This window comes from Triturus cristatus, chromosome 7 (genome assembly GCF_964204655.1).
Source record: "Triturus cristatus chromosome 7, aTriCri1.1, whole genome shotgun sequence".
NCBI classification, from domain to species: domain Eukaryota; kingdom Metazoa; phylum Chordata; class Amphibia; order Caudata; family Salamandridae; genus Triturus; species Triturus cristatus.
The window spans coordinates 1820049223-1820063097 of NC_140590.1; positions in this window are offsets into that span (position 1 = coordinate 1820049223).

A 13875-nucleotide genomic window follows, 5' to 3' on the forward strand; every position below is an offset into this window, starting at 1 on the left:
ACTGCAGATCGGGATAAATGTGTTGCGGAAAATCTAATGAAGCCCCTCCAACGGCTTCGCACCAACGTCAAACACTGGCGCGCCTTGCCCCTGACGTTGCTTGGAAGGGCTTCGCTCTTTAAGATGCTCGCCCTCCCGAGATTCCTCTATGCGCTACAAAATACCCCCTTCCCGATTGCGCCCTCTTACTTCACGGCAGTCAATGCTGAGATCACTCGTCTCCTCTGGGAGGACAAGGCGCCGCGTATTGCGCTCCACAAGCTTACCAGTGGCTGGTACGACGGAGGTATAGCCCTCCCAGATATTAAAACCTATTACTGGGCGTCGCACCTCATGATTATCAATCAGTGGCTCCATGTGCCGGGGGAGGACCCTGCATACCGTATGGATAGACAACTGCTCGGCCCCGGAGGGGTGATGGGAGCCCTTTACAACCCAAAAAGAGGTCGCGTTCCGGCGGGGCCCGCAGCACATACCCTCCAGATATGGCGCGCGGCGCAGAGGGCGATGGGCTGGGCAGGGAGGATTACCCAGGCAACGCCGCTCTGGGACACTAAACAGCTTGGGGTACTGCGCACTACCAAGGGATTCCACCAATGGGATCTTATTGGTATTTCCAGGGTTGGAGACCTCTGGCGGAGGGGAGAGGTGCTCACTTTTGCCCAATTGCAGGCAGAGTACGACTTGGTGGACACCGAACACTTCCGATATTTACAAATCCATCACGCTCTTCGGACGGCGATTCCACATGGGACTCGGCTCCCGGAGTCATCGCCCTTGGAGGACCGGATCCTCATGGAGCATCTGCTCCAGAGAGCGACGTCCCTAACGTACCGGAAGATAATAAATAACCGCCCTGACCCTTTTTCAACCCTTAAAGGGAAGTGTGAGGCAGAACTTGGAGACTTCGATGAGACGGATTGGCATTCCGCGCTCTCGTCCCCCAGGGAGGTGGGCATATCTTCCAAGTTAAGGCTGGTCCAACTTAAAATTCTGCACCGCACATACTATACCCGTACACTCCTATTCAAACTCCACCGGGTGGAGTCCCCGCTGTGTCTCAGGAACTGTGGCCTCGAAGGAACCTTCCTACATTCCCTCTGGGAGTGCCCTATCATAGCGCTTTATTGGAAAGGGGTGTTGCGTATTCTTTCCCAGGTAACCAAAATCCCCACGCGGCCGGAACCTCGGCTCTGTCTCCTCAATGTCTGGGAACAGATGGACCACAATAGAGTGGCCCAGCTTTGGGTGCATTGGGGCTCATGCTTGCAAAACGTAATATAGCCCAGCGATGGGGATCGGGGCAGGTGCCTACTCTGGCGCATTGGATCCGAGACATGGATCTTGTAATGGTGACTGAAAAAACTGTATATGTTCATAGAGGGTGCCCCAAGAAATGGTCCCAGGTCTGGGGTGGCTGGAATGTGTACAGGGGGAACATTTGTGAGCCCCCACCTGATGCATCAGAATCTGACCTCAGTGACCATGACTAGTGGCTCCACCGCTGGCGCTGGGCGGGGAGGGGAACGATGGTCTGATACCTTTGGTCTGTTTATTTCTCTATGTGACACCTGTGCTGCCATTGCTGAGATGCCTTCGGAGCTTTTGTATGCTAAGCCTTGCACTAAACGAGTGGTGTTTATTTTCTGTGTTGTTGATAAACTTAATAAAAATATTTCAAAAAAAAAAAAAGAGGGACATGGTATACTAGTCAAGCTCAGATGGCAGTGTAGTGGAGAACACATTGGAAAGGTAAACATATGCGATAATGCAGCGCAATGTTACAATCAAACTTTGTCAGAGTCATGAATATATACAAAATGTATATATATACAAGATATAATGGGCAACCATATACTTAGAACAGTCAATTGTCTCTCCCCCTTAGTGTGATGGAAGTGAAATCTGCTCCAAGGCATGTTGTGTCATGAGGAGCAAGTGCAACAGAGTCGCCTTCAAATGCGTGCCCAATTGCGATGAAATAACCCCGCGTGATCAGGATTTTCATGTTGGTGAACGTTGCCAGAAAACAAAATGTAGGGCAATTGCCCGCACCATTGTTAAACAGGAGGAAGGGCAGTCAGAAGGAGCACCACTTTGTTTACAATGCCAATAGCTCAAACTCTTGTAAATGCAAGACCTATTCAAAGAAGCACCGTGATTGTCCCAGCTGCTCGGAAAGTGAAAGCACACATGGTGCGCTGAAGGTTGCAGGAAAGCATGTTGTGCCTGCAGTAGGAGAAACTCATAAAAGAAAATAGTGCTTACAGACTAAAAAAGACATACCATGTAACAACGGAAGTATAAGGGCCAGTCCTCATGTGAGGTTACAAATGAAGACAAGGTGGCACTAAGGAGGGACTAACAAGCCTGTTAAGGAATCAGAAGCCAGCATTTACGAAAGACAATGACACAAGCCAATGACAAATATGGGTAGAGCGTGGGTGGTGCCTATATTCCATACTGCAATACAGGATGCCACAGCACATGTGCTGCCCAGGCTCGACCTTAAAACCGAGAAAGACATAGCAGACCTCACTCAAGGCCCTCAGCCCCAACTATCAATCCAAGAATGCATTTGGGGTGCACACACCAACCATGGCCCTGAAGTTACACTTCTGTCCTTTCCACTGCGCCTAGTACTTCTTTTTGGGAACCTATGAGCACGGCCATGTGCAACACAACATCATGAAGTCCCTTCCCTGGGATAACTTATTTTAAATGTTTTTTCTCTACACACATTCTTAATTTTCCTCTGCCATGAGAAGTCGTAATGTAGACAAGTCAAATCGGTGCATGTAGCAGAGCTCCATGTTTTGAGTTCTCACCTTTTACAGATCCTTTTATCAATTGACTGACAACCCCTTGTACTAAGGCAGAGTTGCAAATAGAGGTGGGTGTTCCAGCAAATTCATAATGTGACGGAAGCCACGTGTCTGGCATGGCACTGAGAATCCGTGCATCAATACATAATGAGACTTTTGTTAAAACTTATCATTTCTAGACCTGCCCTTAGAAACATGAATGGCTCCCCTCAAACGACAATGTCATTAATGAACCATGAGGCAATTCACTTGTTATTGTGATCCCTAAACATGACCTATATTCTTGTTATACAGGGAGCACCATTCTAGCCCATTAAATCAAACTTTTGAGGTGCTGGTCCAGCTCACATCCTGAACTCAAGTATTTAAAAGTGCCACTTATGTGATAAGTAAAATAGTAGGCTTTGTGAAACCAAATATTCCTCTAAGATGACACAGACCGGGAAGTTGGTATTGATTCCAGGTTATCTTGCCTCCCCAAAGAGTCTAAACGCCTCTCCAAAAAGCCTAATTGCCTAAATCACCTACTTTGGCAACAGCTCCAGCACAGAACAACATCACCGACAAAAAAATTCCCATTGGATTCTCTCACTACCACTGGAGTCACCCAGCACTGGGAAGTTCCAATTGTGCATGCAATTTTCAAAAAGTGGTGCGGAAGGCAATAAGGAGCCTCTCCCCAGTAGAAGACAGAGCCACCTTCTCAGCAAGAAGTCATGACTGGATGACAATTAACGGCTACACATCGCTCAGTTCACAGCCATATTTTAATCTGGGATACTCCAAGAACACCAAAGAAAAATTCCTGAAAAATTGGCTGGGAAAACTCCCAGCTATCCTGCATCTTCCACCATGGCTGAGGGGGCAAATCCCATGGCAATGCCTCCTCTGCAGAAACGGTAATGAGGACATAGCACATCTGACCAGCACGTGTATCATCCTGAAGGAGGCACGGTCTTGCCTACTTAATCTGTAGTTCAACCAGCATGGGATCTGCATCCAGAGACAAGCTGTGATAGCTTGTTTCAAACCAGATGAGATGACCTGCAGGTAAACTGTAAGTTAGTTACATTTTTAGCACTGGTAGAAAAAACTGTCACGTGCAGACACAGCTTCTGGGACACCATAGATTCTCCCGCACCTAACTTAAAAAACAAAAAAACAACTGCTACTCTTCTGTCTTGAAACAAAGTACTATAGGAATTAAAAGGCTCAAACTAAGACTACTGCTGCTGAGGTTTTTCATCTCTAACAGCTTGTCAGTCTATGCTATATTAGCATCACTGGACAGAAATCATTTAGCTGTTCTCTTAATGGTGCCCTCTTTAAAAACGTCTACTTACTTGGCTTATGTGCACAGAACAGCTTCTCGTCTCTTGAACAATGGATTGCAGAAAGTAAGCCTCCAACTGAGACTGCTGCTGTGGAAGACTACCATTGTTAACAACTTGCCAGGTGTTATTGCTTTTTTAACATCACTGGGCATAAATCAATCTACTATTCTCTCAGAGGCACCACCCTTTTTTAGGTGCTGTTCCCTTTGCCTATTTGCACAGCAAAGCCCACACATCTATGAGCACACACTGTATTCAATGATAAACTGAACTCTGCCTCTCCTGGGAACAGCTAAGATTCTGCCTTTGGCAAAAGCCGAAGAAAACAAGTCTTTAGATCACCTTGCCAACTACATTTTTTATTTTATTAATTTCTCTTTTAACATTCTAGCTTCTTGCCTACCTTCAAAAACAAAAACATTGTGTGGTTTTATTGGTTTTGCATTTTTTTTAATGGTTTTAAATAATGTAGACAATAAAGATTATTTACATTAGGTTATGTCTTTTCACATTGTGAAATTCAGCGTATGTTTCTGTCTCTCACTCGCTCTCTTCTCTTTTTACATCAAAGGCACTTTTTTGTCTTTTATTCTTTGTCCAAGAAAGAACAGGTAGGAAAATTAGTTTCTCACCAGTCACCATCATACATATTTCACACCAACACTACAGGCAGTGCAAGTACTGAGACTTGGGACTGCAGAGCAGTACCGAGTAGACAGATGGTCACGGAAGCAGTGAAAAAATAAATTCAGCACCTCCTTTCTCTTATTAATCAATTGGATTGAGCCCAAACTAAGAAGAGCACCACACTTTGGAACCACATGGATTTGACATATCAGTCTTGGTATCTTTTCTGACATGAGTCTCATTATGACTGTGTTTTTTGAAATGCACTCACCAGTGTCTGTTGCTCTGCAAGACACAAGTATGCTGCCCGCCAATCTGCTTATTCTTCCAATTATTGCTTTATTATGTTTAGATTGTTAACATATATCAAAACATCTTCTCTCTCAGTAAAGAAAATATTCATGAAATGTGGAATGCTTTTAAAAAAAACGTAAAGTTATAGATTCTTCCCTTAAATATGGCTGCCAAAATAAACAACTAGTCCTTTTTTAGTTTTGCTATCCAACTAGAGTAGGAACTTCAGTCCTAGTTTTTTTTTCCATGAATAAGTGTCTCCATTGCAGAGCATACCATGCTCTTCTTTGGGGTACCCCCATGTACAGTAATTTGTTGCAAATTACAGGCATTAGAGAGACAATGGTAATATTACACATTTTCAACTGCCAGCACTCAGTTTCAAGTCAGAGTCAAACTCCTTTTCCAGTATCTCTTATCTAGTAGGTTTAACCTCTTAAGAGTTCTTGGAAGTGTCCCACATATGCAATCTGGATTCATAGGTGTTAGACCTGTCAGCCCTTTGGGTGGTCCCTCCTCATCATTATTTATTTTGTCGCACTTTTGCCTCAAACCCTGTTAGTATTTTTCCTTTTTGGGAACCACCAGACTTTTTAATATTGATGCAGATTCAGGGAGCCATTTTATCTACCCCTGGAACTTCTGTCTGAGGGCCTGGAGCACAAAATGGTGGCCACCCATTGTCACCTGTGACATCACTGGAACCTACTAGAACCTTCTACAACATTCTGGAACCCTGTGACAGTTGGAGGCGGTTTGGAATGTTGGGAAGCTAAGCCAGAGTTGACAGTTGGAGCTGGCAGTTGGCACCTGACTGGTGAAGAGAGAGGAGCAGAAACCTGAAGGAGGAAGGAGTGAGGCAGCAGGGGTGGAAACTTGTGCCTGGAGTGGGGTCCATAAACCCACCCTTGATACTAGTCCCTACTGACTGAGCCCAGCCTGGAGCCCTGTGTGGGAAAAAGCAAGAAAAACCATCTTAAGGACCTGGACAGCAGGAACAGGCCTTAGAAGTAAAGAACAGCAAGTACCTGACCTGGTTACTGGTAACTACCTGAAGTCCGACGTCGAGAAGCCTGAGACCTGGAGCCCGAGGTGGAGAAGCGGCGCTGACTGGAAAGCAGACGTCGTACCCGGAGCCGCCAGAGGTCGAGAGAGGGCGCCGACGGAGGTCGTGGAGAGTGCCAGAGGTCAGGGAGGAAGTCACCCGAGGTCGAGTGTGCGGCGTCGACGGGGGAGTGAAGTCCGCCCTCCGGAGTCGCCGGAGACCGAGGTGAAGTGTGCCGGAGGTCGGGAGTGGAGATCGCACTCCGGAGTCGCCGGAACCTGAAGAGAATCGTGCCGGAGGTCGGGAGTGGAGGTCGCACTCCGGAGTCGCCGGAACCTGAGGAAAGGAGCACCGGAGGTCGGGAGTGGAGATCGCACTCCGGAGCCGTCGGAAGTCGACATCGAGCCAAGACTGCCCGACGTCAACGAACCAGAGGTCGACATCGAGCCGAGGCCGCCGACATCGAACCGGAGCCGTCGGAAGTCGACATCGAGCCAAGACTGCCCGACGTCATCGAACCGGAGGTCGACATCGAGCCGAGGCCGCCGACATCGAACCGGAACCGCATATCGACGTCGTCAAGAACTGACATCGCGCCGAGGCCGCCGACATCGAACCGGAACCGCCTCACGGCGTCGACACGACTCCAGCGGCGTCGGAGCTTCATAAAAAGGGCAGTAAGTGGAATAGAGGGCGCCTAAGGCCCTGTGAAGCCCTAAAAGACTATCCTAGAGGCTAGAGAGGTGCTGGAACCAGCTTGATTGTGCCAGGGGTGAGCTGAGACTAATACAGAGGGGTTGTGTAGTGTGGGAGAGCCAGATCTCTAGATTCCCCCTTGATCTACCTCAGTTTAGGCCTCAGCCTTGTCCAAGCCAGGGAGTATACCCCTCAGGCCAACCAAATCTCTACAAGCTGGGATTGGGTCAAATCATCCCATAGTACCTCAGGAATGTGAACTGATTCTCAAGTGTCACTGTTGGCTTTTATTATTTATTGAGAGCACTGTATTTATTGTAGTCATCCTATTTATTGCCTCACAGTACTTATTGTTTCACAGTATTTATTGTCGCACAATATTTATTGTCTCGCAGTATTTATTGCCTCATAATATTTAATTGCCTGTTATGTAATGCACTTATATTTATGCCTTGATTATTTATGATCTACCTTATTTATTGAATCGTTAAGACAGTATTTATTTGACGTAACCTTCCACAGAAAAAGCCTTGTGTACTGTGATTGTATTATTATTTATTTAATCAGCAACTAAGAGAAAAGAAGATAAAGAGATATATTTTCAGTATAATTTTTACGGTGTAGTGTCGTTTTTGGAACGGATGCACGCATGGTTATTGTGTGGGTATAGAGTATGCTTAACACGGTGCCTTCCTTACCGCTCGAGCCAAGCTACCACAGCGTGTCTGGGAGAACACCACCACCACCCTTCCGGTGTGGGAGTGGGTTTTTCTAACAATAGGCAACTGAGTAATTTTCAACGGGACTTGATGGATTGTATATTTTCAGACCATACTAAGATGTAAATATCCCTTCCTATGAGGGTGTAATTTGATATTAATGACCACAGAAAACAATGATGTATTGTTGCTGTCTATAAACTCAATTTGTATGAATGGTGTGCTGCTGTTGCCAGTGGAGGAAGGTGCATTGTTCCTAAAATTATAGATAAAAAGAAGAATCATTCTGTTCTTGGCCAACTTTACCTTCCAGTTCACTTGCTGCCGAACTCATATGTATACATTTCACAGACATCATGTGCCTTTTGCAGACTTTTTATTGACTCTTGAAGGGAGTTGTGTGGGGTAGGTGATGTGCACGATACCAACATAAATCTTCAATTGTGTCTTATACCACAAGATATCTCCATTCAAGAACAATGTAAGCAACATGGATAACAATACAATTGATTTCCTTTGTGAAAGATGATTCATTGGAGTTACAGAAAAACACACAAAGACAAACAGATTTACAATATTACATTAGAAGGACAACTGCACAGAGAGGACTTAATACATCTGAAATATTACTTTTCAACCAGTTGATGAAAAGGGGAGACACTGGTGATTTACGTTCAGTAGTGTGAGATTCTGCATTACTGGTCAACTGTACTAACCTTGAATTCAGAAAACAAATGTCAAAAACCGTGCACCAACATATTTGTAATCCAACTAGATTTTGTGACGCAACCTATGTGCTACTAGGTTGGTTCACGAAATCACCATTTGATAGGGGTTGCAATCTGACCTATCTAATGCAGATGAACGAGGTAGGTCACAAATTGCAACTTTCTTCACAAGGATGAAATCACAGGGATGTTGGCCTGCTGGGGTAGGCAGACTATCATGTCTGTGATCACATTTGTATAATGGATTTTTTTTTAATGCAACCTGTTTTTCTTAAAGAAAATGGGTCTGAATTTACGGAAATAAAACGTTTGTTCAAGATTTGGCAGTAATACCCTGGACCACTGTAGACTCACAAGTAAACATGTTTTTCCTTGTTCTCCTATTTGAGGAATTTAAACATGTTCTGTATTCCAAACCCGCTACTGTATATTTTAATTGTAGTCTGGTAATTCATTTTGTTTTCTTTCCTTTGCCCTTTCTAAAGCACTCTGATGCTGTCAGACCTTGCACAAATAAACAGCCAAACATAATACGAATATTGCAAGTCTCTCAGGAGTTCCTTAACGATATAGAGGAACAAGGCTAAGGCAGAGTTCTTTTAAAAAGTTATAAAACTCTTAGGTGACTTGCAATATCCTTATCATGTATGGCAGGGTGGGCCTTTTTAATACATGGTCACACCATCACCTTTCCCATAAACCACTTAAAACTGTGATGCTTAGCTGCTTCTTATGAAAGAGAACTCATGTTTGCAACAATTAAGAATAAAAATAGAACATCTACTGCAAAATTAAACACATCAAAAAGCTGTTAGATAATTGTTACAAAAAGGTATTCAAAACAGTTCAATAAAAGACAGTTTTTAAAACAACAACAAAAATGCTGTACTGGTTTAGGATGCATAGAAACATGCAGAAAGCTTTTAACATTTCGACAATTTTCTAAGGAATACATAAATAATCATGTTCTTTCTGCTAGTCACTTTGAGCTAGACAAAAAGAGAAAAAGAAAGAAAAGCAACATTTCATTTTCATCACTTTTAACAGCTGCTCTGTGACCTAACTTGCATTTCACCTGGCAGCAGGCATTGTGAAGCAAAAGACACGCAATTAATGGACGGAATGCAGAACAAATCAAAACATTCACCTCCAGTCAAGAGATCTGGGTTAATTCCATCATCATTTTGCTCACCATGCCACCCCACTTTAGACCTGACCATATGCAAATCAGTCTTGACGCATGGGAACAGTCTAGCCTGAATTGCCAAGCCAGGCCCCCCCTGGATCGGAAACAAGCATCCTAGGACCTGTTTTGGGGTTTCACACCTTATCAGCCAGGATTGCTTGAATCCAGTGGCACAGTGAGACCGGGACCCACATCTGGGCATACCCGGCACACTTAGAGTAGAAATAAAAGACACACAATTGATGGACGGAATGCAGACCCCCAGTCAAGAGATCCTGGTTAAATCCATCATTCTTTTGCTCACCACGCCACCCCAGTTTAGACCTGACTACAATACAATATTGCAGTCGAGTACTGACGACTTTTCTCTATAATCCATGACTGTGTGCACCAAATTCATTGTCATAAAGAAATTAGAGGCAGAGGGATAGGTAATCTCATGTATGATATAAAATACTAAATTAATTAATAACCTATGCCCTAGAGTAGGCCATGCACCAGCCCCTAATGCAGTGCTTAATTTGTAAAAAAAAAAAAAGTAACTGCTAGGGCTCTCGTCAGGAAGCAGCTTCCACCAGCCCATATCTCCTGTTAGGTATGCCTAAAACAGAACCAACTACTAACCAGGAAACCCTACAAGTGGGGTGAGGATGGATGTGACCTAATGGCCATAGCTGCTGACTTTGGGGCTGGGAAACCAGGTGCGAGTTTCAGCATCGGCTCAACATCCTGTGATTCTGGGCAAATAATGTAATCTCCCAGTGCCTACCAAAGATGAGTGCATACATAACTGGTACTCAAGTGCCGGTGTCGATGATAAGGTGCTGGTACTGAGTACTGGAAACCACAGGCTCAAATTAAGCACTGCCCCAAAGAAGTAAAATACCTTACAATGACCATCATAGTTATTGCCTTTTCACTTGATCTCTTACTTCCCTCATGGGCCTTCCCTGCATCCCCTATTGTAATCTCCAGACCCTCTGGAGAAACAAAACAGACTAAAATGAACCCAAAAAGGAAACACAAAGAAGAATGAAAAGATATTAGTGGTAAAATATCATTGTATTCATGTGAAATGTATTTTGAACAAAATCCACTCAAAATGAACTTTGCTTTATAATCAATGCCCGGTAACTATCAAATGGGGAGTAATGCAGCCACTTGTATTTTTAAACTAATGCTCAAGCTGTTTCCATCGTTCTGTGTTAGCTTTCTCCACCCAACCAAACTGGTTTACATTACGTGGTGTAATGGCATAACAATGGGCATTGCATGGCATGAAACAATCTGTCAATTTATGAAAAATATATAAAAACTTCAAACAAAATAAAGAAAATAGGGGTGTTATCGCTTCAGTTTAACCTGGTACTCGTTTTCATGTTCTGGTATGTGGCAAACATGATAGATAACATCTCAGGAATGAACCGACTATTCTCTCTTTTGCATTTTTCTTGGATCCCTAGCCTTTCCTAATCTGTATTATGCTATGTTTGGACAAAAACGTTCACTAGATTACACCCACGTAAAAAGTGTGTTCTCTCCAAGTAAAGGTACACAGCAATCTCAGATAATTGCAACATTTGTTTAGTAAATTCATGAGTGCAGGGTATAAAAGTTGAGTTTGGACATGGAATAAAGGTTCTGAAAATGTCAAAAAACAACTGTGGGGCACATTATCAAGACAGGCGATAAAATTATTGTTGCTTTAGCGGCAGAAAACTGCCGCTAAAACGGCGATAATGGGCTTGATAATATGCTCTATGGAATTCCATTTGAAGCCCATGTTAGATGTCCTTCACATCTAACATGGGCTTCAATTGGAATGTATACATGTATATATGCACACAAACATTGTGATTACTGACAACATGTAAAAACACACTATATGCACAGTTACCCCATATCAAGAATTTAGAACTAGATTAGGTGCAAGAACAAATTAAGTGAGAAAACTGAGTGAGAAAGGACAGACAATTTCAGAATATATGTCCATATTCTTACCATGTTCCAATATAATTTGTACAACAACACAAAGAGAACGGGTCTTTTTCACCAATATACCTGCAATCCCTTCTAGGGGGTTATTCTAGGTACACATGCTGCCTAGGAACCCATAAGAATTTGTAAAAGAACTCTCACTCTCCTACTTGGTAGGTGACTTGCTTAATCAACAGGTTCCCACTCTGGTCACCAAATGTTTTCAGGGTGTGCTACAATGTCTGATTACAGTGGAGCTGGTTTTTTTGGTTCGAGGTTGAAGTTGTGATGGTGAGTGAATGATGCTCGAGTGCAGTGGTTAAAATTGGCTTAATAATCCTAGTCACTTCAACTTAGATTTTATTCGCGGAACTATTGATCAACATTAAAATGTTAAAATAGTGGAGGATATGTGAAGGATATTAATTTGATCCTACTTATCCTCAAACGGTCTACATGTTTCAGCCATATCATTAATTGCTTCTCAGTGTCAGAATGGCTTTTCTTCAGGACCAAAAAGCTGATATGCATGCTAAGGCATGCAGCAATTGTGTGAGAGGATTGTACTTACAAACCACTAAAACTCCACCATATTATTTTTCTTCTTTCACAGTCGTAGCTTTTCGCCACCTGGGATCGGTCAAGGGGGTGGAACCTTTAGTCACACTTTCTTTAAGGTATCTCACCATCCGTGATACCTGATCTACCTCGGTCTTCCCACATCTTCCAATATAATTGGCATCAAAAACCAAATAAAGTCATACGTTTCTGCAAGACCAGCAACAATTCAGGTTCCTCTAAAATATTAAGTTGATGACCAAGATGAGTTGTCAGATTAAATTGAAGGATATAATATTATAATATTATACATTGATTTAAACATGACTAGATTGATACTTTTTCTGTACTTTATGCAGTTTGGGTGTTTGCATCAATCAAAAGATTTAAACTTAATTCTCCCACATTTATAAGTTTATTGTATTTGTACAGTTATGTTGGCTACATCTTGATGGCATCTGAAACTTGGTAACACAATAGGGTGGAAGCCAAAAGTTGCAACAGTAATGCAAAAACAAACAACCTACCTATTAGGGACAGCTGAGAGAAATAACCTACAGAACCACATATAGATTCTTTTTCCCATCTCTTTTTCTTCCAAACTTTAGATGTACATATATTGAAGATATATAGCTTGCATGTATATGTACATGTAGGTGGATTTAGAAATGTATATTTACTTTTTTGGTTGTCTATATTTATGCTGAAACATTTTTGCTGCACACGGTTACACAAAAACGTAATATTCAGTGCCTTACCATTATGTACAATGAGCAGGTCACAAAACAGTCAGTGTTTTGTACACTAGCTGCTAATGAGCTGCCCTTCATTTTGCATACAATACTATTTTTTACCACTGTAAAATAATTTTCAAGAGGTCACAAAAGATCATTAATGTGTATGAGGCAGGAGGTGACATGCAATCCCCTGTGAATACCTGTCAATGCACAGATGGAGGACTGCAATAGTTAGCACTGCTTCTTCTTGCACATTTGTATTCTCCATCTGCAAACAGTTCATTAAAGCTTTACAAGTCCCTTAGAAAAATGTTGAGAGTCATGAGAAGATAATGTAGTAGTCTCCATTGTGTTTCCCCCTCTCCCCGAATGGTGGTATGTCACGATTCCTCTGTAGGAATCTGCCCCCAGAGGATAACTTTGTGTTTGTGAACGAGTATGCATTCCATGTCACTATCGTTCTTGCATCCCATTGCTACGCTGCATTGAAAATCACAGAGAGGCTGGAGTACCCTTTCATGGACCTTACATTTGCATCTTGGAATGAGTCACCAAAGTCTCTTTGCACAGCAGAAAATGTTTGTGAATCACAAATTATCTGTAGTACATTTTAACCTGTGCTTCTGTGGAAGCCAAGGCCTAGGCTCCTCTTAATAAATATTTGCCCACACACTCCTGACCACACACATAAACTGAGCTCTCTTTTTGCTCCTTCCAACTGCACTGTCCCTCCATCTCTCTTTGCAGGCAGCTCCACTCCATTCCACAACTGCTATTGGGGGAAAGGGATGTTTTACCTTCATGCCTTTCTCTTTTTCACCTTGCCCCACAACCTCAACGTTCTCTGTCCTCTTTCCTTCAATCTCTACATCTGACATTCTTCTACCATCCTTTGTTTCCCTCCCTTTCTTGTCCTGTTTTGGATCTAAAGATCCAGCACTCCCTCTAAACATATACTATAGGGCACTTATGGTATCACAAAGAGTTTCATGCAGTATATCTTATTATTTAGATTAGGGGTGTGCGTAGTGGGCGTAGCAAGGCCACGCAGTGTGCCACGGAGACGGAACCAATCTCTGCACACTCCGCGTGGCTCCGCTACTCGCCACCCGCCTCCTGTCTGCCTCCCACCCGCACTAATAAAGCATT